The sequence below is a fragment of the Neovison vison genome, chromosome 4 (genome assembly GCF_020171115.1).
Source record: "Neovison vison isolate M4711 chromosome 4, ASM_NN_V1, whole genome shotgun sequence".
Lineage (NCBI taxonomy): Eukaryota > Metazoa > Chordata > Mammalia > Carnivora > Mustelidae > Neogale > Neogale vison.
Genome location: NC_058094.1, coordinates 165,763,969 through 165,779,370, shown reverse-complemented (window position 1 = coordinate 165,779,370; position 15,402 = coordinate 165,763,969). Strand labels below are relative to the sequence as shown.

Below are 15,402 nucleotides of genomic sequence, written 5' to 3'. Positions count from 1 at the left end.
TTTGTGTGATCACCATAAGGTGCTCTAAAAGCAAGAGTCTGGGGGCACCTGGGTGGCTCAGTGGGTTAAAACCTCTGCCTTCGGGTCAAGTCATGATCCTAGGGTCCTAGGATCAACCCCGCAATGGGATCTCTGCTCAGCGGGAAGCCTGCTTCCTCTGCTTTCTCTGCCTGCTTGTGATCTCTGTCAAATAAATAAATTCTTTAAAAAAAATAATAAAAGCACGATTCTGTTTTTTTTTTTCTTGATGGTAAGATAAAATTACTATATGCGTCAATAATTTGAGTTTAAAAGATATATGACTGGGAATAAAAATATATATACTATACCTACACAGTTTTGTTTTGTTTTTTTTCCCCACACGGCCTTTTTCCGTTAAGCCCAAAGTTGATTTCCAGATACAGGCCTCTGTAACTTTTAGCACTGAAGTCATGAAGTCTCCTGTCTCCTAAAGCCTCAGAAATCTCTCGTGGAAGCAAGGAGGACGCACCACGCACAGCACGGAGGGAACCCTTGAACGCTCGCTCCGGCTCCCACCTGTCGGCCAGGTCATTGTGACGTAAACGCTATGGACACGTGGAACACCTGCGGGAGAGCAGGGGCGGGGTCACCCCGGGCGGCAGATCGAAGCGGGAGATACCCCAGGAGATGGGGGTCGAGGAAAGTCCCCAGGGAGGAGAGAGAGGGAGGCTCACTCCCCCCATCCCGGACCCGCCCCCCAAAAGGTGAGGCCTTCGCTCCCTCGCTCCTCCGGGTGCCCGGGTCCTGCTGGGAGGGGTCGCCCCTCCGGGCGTCTCCCGAGGAGACAGGAAGGGAGGGGAGGCGGCGGCGCCCCGGCCGCGGGCGTTTGCGGCGCGGAGAGGCCGCCCGCTCCCCCCGGCCGCTGCGCTGCGCTGCGGCGCGCACGGGCTCCGCCGGCTGCTATTCCGGCTGGCGGCGACCGCCGCAGGAAGGGCCGGTTTCTGATCTCCCCCGCCCCCTTCCCTCGCCTTCTGCTGACGCTGACGTCGGATGAGGGAGCTGGAGGGACGCTTCGACCGCTGCCAGGAGGCTCCGGTGAGGGCCGGGGCTCCGAGGTACCTGCCCTCCGGGGTCGGGGCGGGGGCGCGCCGGGCGGGCTGCAGGCTGCAGCGGGAGACGCCCGGCAGCCGCGGCGGTCGGGGCGCCAGCCTGGGGCCGCCAACTGTGCCCTCCGCGGGCGGCGGGTGACAGGCGGGTCGCTTTCTCCGGTCCCTGGTTCCCGTGTGGGAACCGCCACGGCCCCTTCCCCTCCCCCGCCTCCTCCCTCGGGCCTGGGCAGGTCTGGAGGATGCGCGCGCCATGGGAGCGTGCGTCAGCCCCGGGGGAGCCGGAGGGAAGCGTTCCGGGCGCCGGCCGCATCTCTTGCCCTGGCGCGCGCGGCACCCCCACCCACGACAGCCCACTCCACCCACGCCGCGCCTCGCCTTCTCAGTTTTTCCGGCCCCGGGACCCCAAGGTCCCTTCTGGGCGGGGACTGACTTGTTGACAAGTTCACCTGCCGCGGCGCCTGGTGTCTTTGCCTTTTCTCTTCGCCCCATTGCCCATCTTTGGCGGAGGTGACAGGGAGCAGATGGGTGTCTCTTTATAACCACTAGTGCCAGGAGGCCTGCGCTTGGTCTCCCGCAGGCGAGGTGCTCACCAGCCCTGGACCCGGACTGGAGCAGGAGTCCCTAAGCGGGCCAGGTCCCTGCAAACCCTGACTCGTTTCCTTAGGGTGCTGCTGACTCCGCCTTTCCTGCCCTCGGACTATTGCAGCTCCTGCTTCCTTTAGAAACGAACATATCCTGTTATTATGTCTGCCTTTGCCCAGAGGCCCCCTCCACTTCCACACTTTCCCACTGTTTTTTCTTTTTTACTTGCAGTGTCCCCAAGGCCCCTCATCTTCTCTTTGGGTGTCTTAAAAGTACTGTTCCCTTTTGCTGGGAAAACGTATTAACTGCCTGGTTGGGGAGATTTACAATTTAGAAAAAGAATCAGGTTCTCTTCTGCTAAGATAGCATTAAAAAAAAAAAAAAAACACGAAAAAAGGTGCTGGGTAGCAGCCTTAGAGACTGAGATCTGGTAACTTCATGAAAATTATTAGGGCCTGGAAAATATATCACTAGCTGGCTTGAGAATGATATTGAATGTAGGAAGAAAGGCACATAAGGCGCTGGCCATCAGGGGCCTATAAATTATGACTCATTGCAAACATGTTCATGTGCAAACATTTCAGTAAAGTCTCTCCAGAAAAATCTCGAATTGGTTTCTCTGGGCCTTTAGTTTAGATTTTCTGAGATCTGTTCCTGGGGGTTAAGGACTGAAACAGGAAATGCTTATTAGTTTGAGAACAGTGTTCAGACTCTGTTTCTTACCGTCTATTTAAATCACATATACAGTCTAAAAATACTTTTAAGTGGGCTTTCAAACCAGTTTCTTTTTAGGTTTCATTCTTTATTCTTGAAATATCCTGTGGAGAGAATACCATAGGGACAAAATCAGTTTCTAATTCTTAATAGTTCAAATATCACTGGTTTTAACTGCTATGTATATATTTAGTTACTGGAGATGTGGCTTTCTAATTGTACCATTTTGTGTAATATAGGTAGACAGTTCTATTGTTAAAGATGAGTATCTAGAAAACAACCGGTTAAAAAACTGACTGTGGATACTCCATCCATGGGTCATTAAATGGTAAAGGCACTAGATGGTAAATGCCTAGATGGCTTATTTCATAGCTCTCTTTCCTCCATTTGGTACACTTAGGTATCTCGTTGATTTCTGAGAGCATCTTTACTACCATGCATTTCCCTCCATGTCAACCTTGTGACAGATACAGAAAATTTTGTTGGGCAAAAGAAAATCTTCAAAACTGCCGCACTTTCAATGTATTTGACTAAACAATACTTTTTTTTTTAATCAGGTGCAGGCAATTTTATTAGAGGCAGGGAAGTGTGGTAACTGAAATCACATGGTAGGGTCAACCTGAGGTGGTGTAAAATTTAGAATTACAGAAACCTCATATAAGAGAAGGTGGAAAAGTTGATAGACCACAAGGATCAGAAAGAACTTTTCCTTTTTAGTGGTTGAGTTCCATGGCTAAAAGCCTGAGGGTGGGTGGCAACATTTAGGATCAGTGCCCTGGTCACAGATGTCCTTTTTATTCCATTTGTATTATCAGATTAATGGGAACCATAGACAAAGATGCTATCTGTATGTTTTTGTTCATGAGGCATTACAGATTACTAATTAACCTTATCCCCATCCTCATCCCCATCTAGAATCTGCCTTAGCAAACCCTTGAACTCAAAGACTGATACAGGAGAAAATATTTTTTCCCTAAGTTATCACATTTTGTACCAAAATTGCACCTAGCATTGCGGAGGATGCATAGAGGGCACATATAGGCTTTGGATCCCAAAAGAACAGGATTGGAACCCTAGCTGCAACACCTAGCTAGCCATGTGACTTTGAACAAGTAATTTATGCTCTCTATGTCATCCTTTTTTTAATCTATAGAGCAAGAATATCTACCTTGTCGGGTTGTAGTCGGCATTAGAAAAAAATATATTTTAATGCTTTATGCAGTAAATGGAACTCAAGTAATAGCAGTAAATTTTTCTTTTACATGCTAAACATATGTGCTGTCTGTATCTGAAAAGGATGCTACTGCTGAAAAAAATAGGGAATGTGTTCCAATTTGGTTTGGAGTAGTTCAAGTGTTTTGTAGCAATACTAAGATCTTGGGCTTTCTGGAATACTCCCTGAGTCTGGGAGATTCAATCTGTGGTCCAGGAGAAAAGCAAAGCTTATTTGTTCCAGTGGGGTAGATCTTCCAAGCCCCTGCCACTCAGAGGTGATCCATAGACCAGCAACATCGTCTTCCCTGGGAGCTTGTTAGACATGCAATATTTCAACCTCCCCTCACCTGCCCACCCCCCCAGACCCACTGAATTCAAATCTGCATTTTAACAAGATCTGCAAGCGAGTCATATGTATATTAAAGCTTGTGAATCATTGTCTTAACCTGGCATTTATCAAAGTTCTGTGTGTAGTAGAATCATTTGGGAACTTTAAATGTGGACTTCCAGCTTGGCTTCTCTCATCTGCTCTTAACACTTCAGGTGGCTCTGATGCCACCAGTCTGAGACACACAGCACTAAACTCTATCCAGGATAGTGCTCTGAGGTGGGACTCTGCCCACTTCTTTAACAAAGCATTTTGGTAAACATGATTTTTTTTTAAAAATAATCAACCCCCTTTGAAGTAAGTAGGTATTATAATCCCTGCTTTTAAGAAAATTAAGAATACAGGCATAATTTACTCTAGATAATACATATGGTAGAACTGTCTTGTACCTGTATAAATGCTAGTAAACCAGGATTTCACTACTCCAGCATCTAAATAATTGTGTGTGTGTTTGTGTGTAAGCAATTTCAAATACTAGTCAATCTCTCCAGGACAGGGATGACTACACATAATAGGAGACTTCATAATGCTTTTAAAACAAAACCTACCTTCTCTATGACTGCAGGTCAGTTACTTTGGGTAACTGATTTTGAGTTTAATCCATAACATGAGGATGATGTCAACTTGGCAGTATTCTCAGAATAAGCATAATGTGCACAAAGCATACATCTCAGCATCTGAGAAGTGGTAGTTCCTCAACTAATAGCAACTACTTGTCCCAGTATAAACCTGTGAGATAATGAGTTCATGAAAAGCTGAGAAAATGGCATTACTCCTGATGAGAAATCTTTCCTACTAAGTCAGATGACATCATTCACTAGGCTTTTGGTCCAAGCAGAGAATTGGGGTCATTGCACAGTACTCAGCAAGCATTTGTTGTGTGTTTGCTGTGTGTTATGTACTGTGCTAATGCTAGGAATTCCAAGACAAGACCCACACCCTGCCCTGCTGTGGAGGAATCTGCATCCTAGTGAGGGAGACAGAAGAGGTTGCTGACAATTACATTTCAGTGAAAGCAAGGAGGGGATGAAACCCAGGACCAAGGCACTGCACATAGATGATAGAAAGAGTGCAAACAGAAAACCCGAGAAGATTCTTGAAGGAGGTGACCCCTGAGATAAGCCTTTAAAGACCCTGAAACAAATAATACATTATTATTTAATTTTTAAAAATTAATTAATTTTAAAAAATTAATTAATTTAATTTTCAAAAAGACTAATAGGAATTTGGCAGGTGAAAAAAGGTTAAGAGCACAGGGAGAGTGTTCCCAACACAGTATCTGGGTTATGAAGAAAATACTGGCAAACAGTCCTCATGTCTGGAGCCCAACATACATGCATGTCCTTATTAGCTGAGTAACCTAGGGCAAGTTTGATCATCTTTGAGTTGAGAGAATTAAATGTACTCATTAGGGCAAGCACAAGACTGGTTTCAGTTATGTGCTGGATAGTTGTGGAGATGGTGGAGGTATTAGAAAACAGAAGACTGATGTAAAAAGTGATTAGAATTAGAGAAAATTAAAGAGGTCAGTTTTAGAATACATTTAACAGAAAATATGTAGAAGAGGATGCCTGAGAAAGGGTAACTGAATGCAGTTCAGTACTGTGGGGTGGGAAGCACGAGGTACCCGTGTTCTGGAATGGATCACTGAACACATAGGTTATGGTATATTGTTAACCCTGAGAGTCTAGATTTGGGAATGGAAAGGTCCTGTCATTCTGACAGTGAGAGTATTTTTACAAGGAGAGATTTACAGAACGTTGCAGCTCCTTCCCCAAGAGCACACATTAAAATCCATCCCATTACTCGCCACCATCACCATCTCTCACATGCACTTCTCTGGGCATGGACACCAATGTCAGAAACCTAATGGTACTTGGGAGAAATCTAGCCTTCTCTGCCTGTTTCTGGAGAAGTACATCCTAAGCCAGAGACCAAGGAGATAATTGTAATAAATGGTGCTCCCTCTCCTTATAGCTGGGAACCCTGATAGCTACCAGAATTCCATTATCATCAAAGTTTTGTTGTGCACAAGAACCATGTTGGTAATGGATTTAGGATTAGTCCTAAATCGCCACAGCATCTGAGCCTGGGACTAGGAGAGACTGTTTTTTAGAAACAATTTATAGAAACGGAGCTCATTTTCCAATCTCTTTCATTCAGGAGTAGAGTGGAGTGGTTAAAAAACAAGAGTTCAGGAGACAAAAGCAGACCTAAAATTACCAGTTGTTGACTTTGGGCAAATCATTTAACCTTTCTAAACCTTTTTTTCTCGCTTCCAAAATGGGGTGATAGCCCTTTTGCGGTGGTTGTGTCCGCACATGAGGTAATAGACACATGCTTCACACCTGTAAAGTGCTCAGTGAATGGTAGTGCATCATTACTGCCTTTTGTCCAGAACATATTTACTAAAAGCCTACTGTGTTTCAGGTACTGTGCTTGGTTGGCATAAGGAGCCAAAGATGAACCACTTAGGGTCCCTGCCCTCAAGGGACTTGCAGCATAGTGCAGGAGATACAGATGTAATTAGCTCAATGCAGGAAAGCAATGGGAGTGCAGGGGACCACCTGCATTAGTAGTTGAGAACAGGAGTGGGAGGTCCCTGGGTGTGGAAGGGTAGGTGTTCTGTTAGGAAAGTCCTCACTGAGGTGGTAACATTGAAGAAAGGCTTGAAGGTAGCTGTAAGTTGGCCAATTAGACAAAGGAGGGGAGGGCATTTGAAGGGAAGGAAATTTTGCAGAGCCTTGGCATAGTATATTCAGGAAAGCTCTAGCATTCTGAAATGCCCAGAAGGAATAGTTCTGTGTGCAGTATTGTAAAAGTTTGAATTTTGCATTTGGGTTTTTTGCCAAGAAGTTTGGAACTTCTCTAGTGGGCAAGAGAATGCAATTAAAACATTTGGAGTGGGAGGGCAGCATGATTAGATCTGCCTATTATAGTAATAGTTCAGACCATGATATGAAATATTGGAGTGGGCAGATCTAGGCATAGTGTTGTCTCTGAAGGCCTAGACTAAGTCCTGGCTCTCAACATAGAAAAGAGAAGATGTATTTAATAGCTCTTTCGGAGCTAGAATGGAGAGAACTTGGAGATTGGCTGTAAAAAGATAAGAGAGAAGTCAAGTTTCCAGTTAGGACCATTCAGTGGATTTTGTGCTGGTGACTAACATAGGAGCCACATAGGGGGAAAAATGATTTGGGGATGCAGATGGAAAGAGATAGGTTCCATTCTAGAGGTGCTGAATCTGAAATGTCTGTGGGACATCCAGGTGAAGATTACAATAAAGAGATGGGAATTTAAACACTCCTCCAGAGCCCCGGATCTGTATTTCCAACTCCCTATGTGATCTCTGGAGAGCTGTTTAATTCCGGGCCTCATTGGCACACAGCTGTTGGTTGAAGCAGCAGTTAAATCACCTAGAGAGGCAAGTGAAGTGCAGTGAAGACAACCAAGGTCCGAGCCTTGTAGGTCACTGATATGTGAGATGTAGGCTCAGAGAAAGAGGAGCTAACAACGAAATGAGAAAAGTTTCAAAAGTGCAGAGTGTTGGCTGAGGAGTTAAGGAAGGGGAGCTTAGTCGAAGGTCAACCAAGATGGGGACTTGAGTAGGTTTTCACCTTTCTCTGGCATAGTGGAGAACCAGACTGTATGGCCTTAGAAGAACTCAGTGAGGAGAAGGAGTTGGTAACTAGAGGGAAGAAAGAGGTGGAAGAACATGGGCTGAGGCCAGAGAGGGAGGTTGATTAACTTGAAGAGCAAATGATTGGGCAGGTACAGTGAAGACTGCTGGTTGTTGACTATTGCTGAAATGTCTCTGTTTGGCCTCTCTAGCATGGCATATCAGGACTCTCCGAGGGAGTATTCCTAGAGAAAGTGCTCCAGCAAGCACTGTAAAGGCTGTAGAGTGACGCTGTCATACAAACTCTTTAGCTTCCATATTGTTTCCTGGAACACTCTTGTCAACAGTGCTAGCTGATTCTGTCTTCAGCCATCCCAGCAGGATGAGAAGGGGGGAAGGGAGGAGACCTGTCCCTTCCAGACAAAAAGAAAGGAATAGCAGTTTTTATAGTCATGGTGCTGGATAGTTCCAAAGAAGTCAGCAAAGTTACATGAAGAGTGGAAGCTCTGAGAGAAGGTGCCTAGCACAATGCCAGGAGCCATGATCCCCTGCAGTGAATGAGGAGGAAGACTGGTCATCATCCTGGGGAGTTTGCTTCCACCTACTGCTCCCTGAAGGCCAGGATTGGTGTCTTTGTATCTAATGCTCTCTCTTCAGTGTTGCCATAGGCAGCATGGGCATCATTGTGAAGTAGGTAAACTTTGCATTGGTGCCAAACCACTCCCTCCTTTCTGCTTCCTGCTTTTCTCTTCCTTGCACTCCTGACTTGGACCCCGCTGGATTACTTCCTGGTTATTCTACCTGCCCTGCCAGGTATATGCCCATGGCACTGTCTTTTCTGATCCCTATCAAAACAACAACAACAACAACAACAACCAGTCTTGTGCCTTATTCACTCTTGGTGTTGCTGTTATTTAATCCTATAAGCTTCTTCCCTAAGAGAGTGAAGAGGCTCTGGGAAATAGGTCTTTTACTAGTTCTCAAATAACACCAACTAGATGACCTGGTGTAGGCAAGGGTGGCTGTGTTAGTTGGGGTACATGAAAATATCGAATTTTCTTTCTGTCTGCTTCCCTTTGCTGCTTGACTTTTATTTTAAGTTCTCCTTCCCCTGCCAGGCTGTCTTCATCCCTTGCTAAGCCAGCCCAACTGAAACATGAGTTAGTTGCTACAACTTTACCAAGGAAAGTCCTTGACTACATGCCTTTTCCAGAGAAAGGAGTTGTGGTGGTTTGTTTACAGGACCTGTGCAGAATGTAGATATTTTATAAACTACCTATTGGTATGTTTGTATTTCAGTAATTTAAGACTGATGAAAAAGACTGACTCTGTGCCTTGGGACATTTTCTTCAGTCCTGGGTCTCAGTTCTTTCCCTGTGGAAAGAGGAGATTAGACTAAATGATCTATAAATTCTCTCCTGGCTCTGAATGATCCTGTGGAGGCATAAGAAATTACTTGATCATCTCTATAATGTGCTTCAACTTACAGATTTAATGTTAAAGAAAGAATCTTGTAAAGATTAGTGTCTCCCTAATTATTCTGATTGTTGACATTGTGCTTATGTGTAATTTCATACATTCATGCACTTCCGTTGTACCCGTAATACTATTAACCATTCATGTATTTGTGTGTGAAATACATATAATTCATACACAAATAGATATAATTATATGTAATTATATATAATGTATTTCATTTGTAAATATGTGTATATACTTTGTGTGTATGTATGTATGTGTCTGTGTGTGTATATATATGTAAAAAGAGACACATAGTTTTAACTTTTGGTGGGCTTTTTTTTTTTTGATGGTCTTATAATAGTTTATTAACTTCTTATTTCCATGAATCTTATTTGAAGCTACTGGTGCATTTTGCACATAGATTTGGACCTTCTTAAAGCAGCTTATAATGAAAATGTGGATTTAATCATTATGTAGGTCATTTAAAAAAACTATAAACGTGTGTTGTGTATAGATCCATACACACATCTATACACAACATCTATACACACATCTATGTGTGTATGGATCTATACACACAGTCTTTGTATATATACATATATACGTATGTATATGGAATTTTATTTTTGTAATGACATTTCTGATAGAATAATTATCAGAGATTCTAGGGAGAACTAATTAATGGTATTTAATCTGTGCAGAATATAGGTAACCTGAGTTATAAAATTAATTTCTAGCTCTTTGCTGATTTGCCTAATGCCTTAGACCAAGACTGTCTGTAAAAATAATGGCAGACACATATGTAATTTAAAGAATATTAGTAGGCACATTTAAAAACCTAAAGGGAATAGGTAACATTAGATAATATATTTTATTTAACCCAATACATCCAAAATATTATTTTAATTTAAAATACAAAAACAAATATATAAATATAAAATTGAATGTATAAATATGTGTTTATATATAATATAGTGATATATCAAAAATAGGAATATAGGGGTGCCTGGGTGGCTCAGTGGGTTTAAAAATAGGAATATAAACAAATATTTTGATATAAATACACTTTTTATAAATATAAAATATAAATCTAAAATGTAGATATATCAATGAGATGTTTTACTTTTGGGGAGGGTATACAAAGTCTTCAAAATCCAGTATATGTTAAAAGCATATCTGAATTCAGACTAACCATATTTCAAGTGCTTAATAGCCAAAAATGGCTAGGGGCTATTGTAGTTGGACAACATAATGTAGATGATAAAGTTAACTTATTTCAGATTTTTCTTCCATAAAAAAATTTTAAGGTAAGAGCTTTCCAATTATAAAATGCAGTTTTGAAATATAATTTAAGGAAAACATTTATTCCTATCATTTAATAATGTTCTGTGCTGGCAGTTGAGGGGTGTGTAGTATTTCTTTACAGGTGATTAGGACCGTTGTCTGACTAGGGTATTGCTTCTTTATCTTTTGAAGTCAAGCTTTTAGAGAAAAACCACCATAAGTACTTGAGATTAAAACCCATATACTAAATTTGAATTGACATTTGAAAATCATATAAACCAACCTAAATACAAGCAAAGGTGAATATAATTTATAAGCAAGGTTTTTTTTTTTTTTTATCTTTTCTTTAGCAAAGACAACCTATTTAGTCTTTTTCAATTCCCAGTCTTTTAAACCATTTTATGTTATTTGCTCTTGTGGATTTCTTTGAGGTGTTTTGTTTTCGAATGCCAGTCTCTTTGTTATTGCTGCTAGGATTTTAGCACAAAATTCACCATCAATTGTCCTTTGCAAGCAGGGCTTTAAGAGAAAAAAAACTAAGACCTAGTCCATACCCCTTTTGAGCCATTTGAATTTTTTGTTCTTTATTTTATTTTTAGTTTGTTTTTGTGGGGACGTAATATTTTTAGCTAGTATTAATGGTGAAGATGATAACCTTTTAGAGAATACCTTGACTTTTTTTTCCCCCATTGTTAGAATATGAAATGCTGTGTTGAATATTTTCCTTTGAGAAATCGCTCTTGAGATAGAGGGAGAGGCCCAGGGGAGTACCAGGTTGCTAGTTGAATATTAGTGTTTCAGTCCAGCTTTCCTTGTTGAGAACTTGATCTTTAATCTGCTCTTGGACAAGTAGTTCATTTTTAGAACCTCAGATTCCTCATCTTTAAAAAGGAAGATGGGTTCATTATGTCAAAGCTTTCTCTTAGATATAAATGTCTCTAAAATTAATAAAAATTGGCTTTACAGTTTTTGTGACCGAGGGCATCCTAGATGTCAGTTAGCCTGGTCTACTGTTTCACAGGCAAACAAAGTAAGGCCAAACAGGGAAGTGACAGGGAGGAGGCATAAGACAGTAACATAATCATGGGTTTGCTGGCTTTTATTTTATATTGGGATGTAAGTTATATTGATATTAAAAATACTTAGTTTAGAAATGTTATTTTAGGGGCGCCTGGGTGGCTCAGTGTGTTAAGCCGCTGCCTTCGGCTCAGGTCATGATCTCAGGGTCCTGGGATTGAGTCCCGCATCGGGCTCTCTGCTCAGCAGGGAGCCTGCTTCCCTTCCTCTCTCTCTGCCTGCCTCTCTGCCTACTTGTGATCTCTCTCTCTGTCAAATAAATAAATAAATAAATATTTTAATTTAAAAAAAAATGTGATTTTAATAGGTTTAGGGAAGCATTAACCTTAATTAATGCCTATATGTAGTACCTGGGCTGTTCTGAAATCTAAATGAAATGATCATATAAAAATATCCTAAGACTCCAATTCATTAACAGAAAATGCAGATTTTAAATAATGATTTGTGCATGTAGGGTTTAAACAAAAACTCATCTTTTAATTGCCTTGAGTAAAGTTAAAATTCTATTTTCCTCTTATAAGATATGCTGACTCACAAAATTGAGGGATATGATTGTGTTTTACTTGTGAAATTTATGAAATGTCAAAAATCATTTGGTCGCTTGCAGGAGAAACAAAACTCAGCTAGAAATAAAATCCATATAAAGTTACATGGAGGGGTGCCTGGGTGGCTCAGTGGGTTAAGCCGCTGCCTTCGGCTCAGGTCATGATCTCAGGGTCCTGGGATCGAGTCCCGCAGCGGGCTCTCTGCTCAGCAGGGAGCCTGCTTCCTCCTCTCTCTCTCTGCCTGCCTCTCTGCCTACTTGTAATCTCTCTCTGTCAAATAAATAAATAAAATCTTTAAAGAAAAAAAAAAGTTACATGGAATGCTCGAGTAATCCTAATTTTTTCAAAATCTAAAAGAAAAGCTATTTGATATCTGAGAGATAGGGGAAACACCCATAAACGCTAGTTAAAATCACATTACTTTTTAAATATTATTTTATTAAGTAAACTACACCCAGTGTGGGGCTCAGACTCACAACCCTGAGATCAAGAGTTGCATGTTTTACTGACCGAGCCAGTTAGGTGCCCCCAAATGATATTACTTTAACCAATATTTAGCTTTTGAAAGAATGGAAGATTACGTCAACTTCCCACCATCTGTAGGGATTTTTCAATTATGTAATTTGAAGAATTAAAAAAATAAATATTTTATAATTATGTATGTATAGTTTTAACACACACACACAGTTAATGACATGTGGAGGAATTGTTTTTCACCATTTCTACTAAAGTTATTTTAACACTTATACTTAAAACACATTATACTTAAAACACATTTTTATGATTTCTCTTCACAGGAAATCATAAAAATCATTATTGACATGAGAGAAAGTGACCAAAGATAAACCTGTAGGGAAAAAAAGATGAAAAATGATTTGGAGCAAAAGAAATATAAAACATTAAGTTATTTTTTAACTCAGGACCTAGAATCTCTGACAGATTTGTATTTTTTCTGCTCACTAGGCAAGCCATCAGGAGCCTGCATTGATGCCCTGGCTCTGAAGCTACTTGGCTTTGTTCTCTCAGACCTGTTAGTCACCTCCCTGGATCACAGGTCCCTGTGTTATTTAACTTGTTATATTTTTTATTTCTTTAATAATCTGTTTTAATTTTATTGAAGTGTAATTGTTGTAGTGTTATTATTTTCAGATGTGTAACATAGTGATCTGATAATTCTATATGTTTCGTAAGAAAGGGACTTTATTCGATTGTTTCTCAACTCCCTCTAGGCCCTAAATTTTGTGACTTACCCTAGTTCTAAGACTGCACCAGAGAAATAAACCCAAAGACAAAATAAGATATTGGACCCTGATAATATTTCTAGATGAAGCTAATCTCTGAAAAAATGGGAAGATAGAACTGGCAGAAAATTATGTACTTCAGATTGTGTAGTTGGAAGCTAAATTCAGGAGAAATGCCACAGGCTTCCAACATTTGCTGTGGATAACCAAAGGTGAACTCTCTAGCAAAGAGAGGACATAGAAGGTGCTCAGTAAATGTGAAATAAACAGCATTAAGTGTCTACCCTCCAGTGGCTACAGAATATATCTAAATGCTGAAAGGGACAGAAGGTGGCTTCAGAGATTGGTCCTTATGTCTCCTCGGTCACATCTCCTCTTTCTTTAAGTTTTAGGAATGTACAACTGCTTATGGTTGGTGGCATGCACACTCCATGCAGTCCTGCTGTGCAAGAATGTGTTCATTGCTTTCAATCTGTCTGGAATAATTACCAGCAGCCAGCTCACAGCCCCCTCTGCTGCCCCCACTTGTACCCTTCACCTGGCCAGCCTCTACTGATTCTTAGAAACTCACCCCAGAGGCCACATAGGAAGGCAACTCTGTATCTTCCTCTCTCTTTTCCTCTAGCCCTGGGCTCCTTCTTGGGTCATGGCACTCATTCCACATCACAGAAAACACCTGCCATTCCCTGACTTCAGAGTCTCCTTTTTGGTTATACATAAATAGCCCCAAAATTTTGTAGCATGTAGTGATGTGTTTTCACTGAGGTTTAATTTTAAATAATGATTCTTTATGTCATCAAAAGTAAGAAGCCATCACTCACGAGACCTTTTACCATTTTATGTTCTGTGAAGAAACAAAATTGACTGCCAGACGGTTAATAAGGTTATCAATTATAGGACACATCTCAGCTTCAGGAATGTTGGGATGTGAACAGATTTGCGTTTGTTCAGTGATGTGTGGAGCTATCAAGCCGGTGTTTGGGAATGAGTGATTTTACTCTGGAATGATCCAAATGTACCACTTTGCACCCACATCACTTGAAAAGTGTGTTTCTTATGGGGGGGGGGAATGACACACTTCTCAAAGAAAGCTAAATGCTGGTATGCACGGCAGTGCTGAAGAGCTTTAAGATAGTGACAATTTTTAGTTGGAAAATAGGAATTTTGAATAAGTTAGAAAAATGACAAATTTGGCAGTGGCTCAGATCTGCAATTCAAGAGAATCCACCATATGTTCAGTGCAGATACAGGGAGAAGGGATTCTGGACTCAGTTTTAGATAGTACTCCATTTAATAGAGAAACTGCTCACTGATGGAAGAGAAAAATCTGCTAAAGTTGGAAAGGTAATGAATTTGAGACCTAAAACTGTACAAGATGCACAACAAACTTGGAAAATGTGATTCAAGAGAAAGTTATTGAAATATTTTTGTGGATTGAGAGTCCTGATACGTAAATGTAACTATCTTACCTTTACTCTGAGTAAGGGTTGGCTCAAGAATTTTAAATTCTTTGCACAATTCAGATGTAATTGGAGGTATCATCAGCTAACTCCGTAAGCTCATAGAAAAGGATTCTGGGCCAAAACAAATGTTCAGTGCAGCTGAAGCCAGCCTATGTGGAATGAAAATACTTCCCCATGTTATATTTCCAAGGAGGAGAATCTAGTATCAAGGTTTAAGGCAATCTGAGGACAGACCAACTCTTCTTCTTTGCAGCAAAGCATCAAATTTTTTTAAAATCAGACTTGCTTTAGCATTTTGGGAACTTCAGAGTATTTAGAAAAAATTGTTGGCTTATATATTGACCATCTAGTGTGTTCCAAATGGCTTTTTCAGTGGCTATAGGAAATGAAAAACAAGCTGTAGTCTGTCCACAGGGGTGGATAAAATTGAAGATATAGCATAGCAAGTTGTAAGAAAAGCAAAGAAGAAAAATAAGCGTAATTATTCCATGGAACCCCAGTACAAATGCTGAATGAAGTACCCCTCATCCCTATTCCCCTAGTTCTTCCCCCAAGACAATGGCCTCTCAGCCACATGGATATGGCTGAGAACAGATGTGCTCCCTAATACCTGGCCTTGGTGGATGAGGTCAGTGTACTATGTCCCCTTCAAGGTGTAGCCTGGCAAAGTCTAGGAAGATTAGGTAGTCTTTGTGTCACTTCAGAAGGTGCTAGCTTCAGCAGCATTTCCACCTATGAGCAGA

General features: G+C 41.2%; 1 protein-coding gene across 10 annotated transcripts in view; it reads left to right on the top strand.

Annotated features, from left to right (window-relative positions):
- Positions 1 to 641: 641 nt before the first annotated feature.
- The window catches only part of ICA1 (islet cell autoantigen 1), a 144,449-nt gene continuing 129,688 nt past the window's right edge, over positions 642 to 15,402 (top strand). For 6 of the 10 annotated variants that reach the window (XM_044246103.1, XM_044246109.1, XM_044246106.1 and 3 more), the window contains exon 1: positions 967 to 1,076. The gene's annotated coding sequence lies outside the window, so the exon portion shown is untranslated. Of the gene's footprint in view, positions 726 to 966; positions 1,077 to 12,918; positions 13,010 to 15,402 lie in introns of those variants that run through there. The other 4 variants (XM_044246105.1, XM_044246101.1, XM_044246104.1 and 1 more) reach the window with 3 other exon arrangements.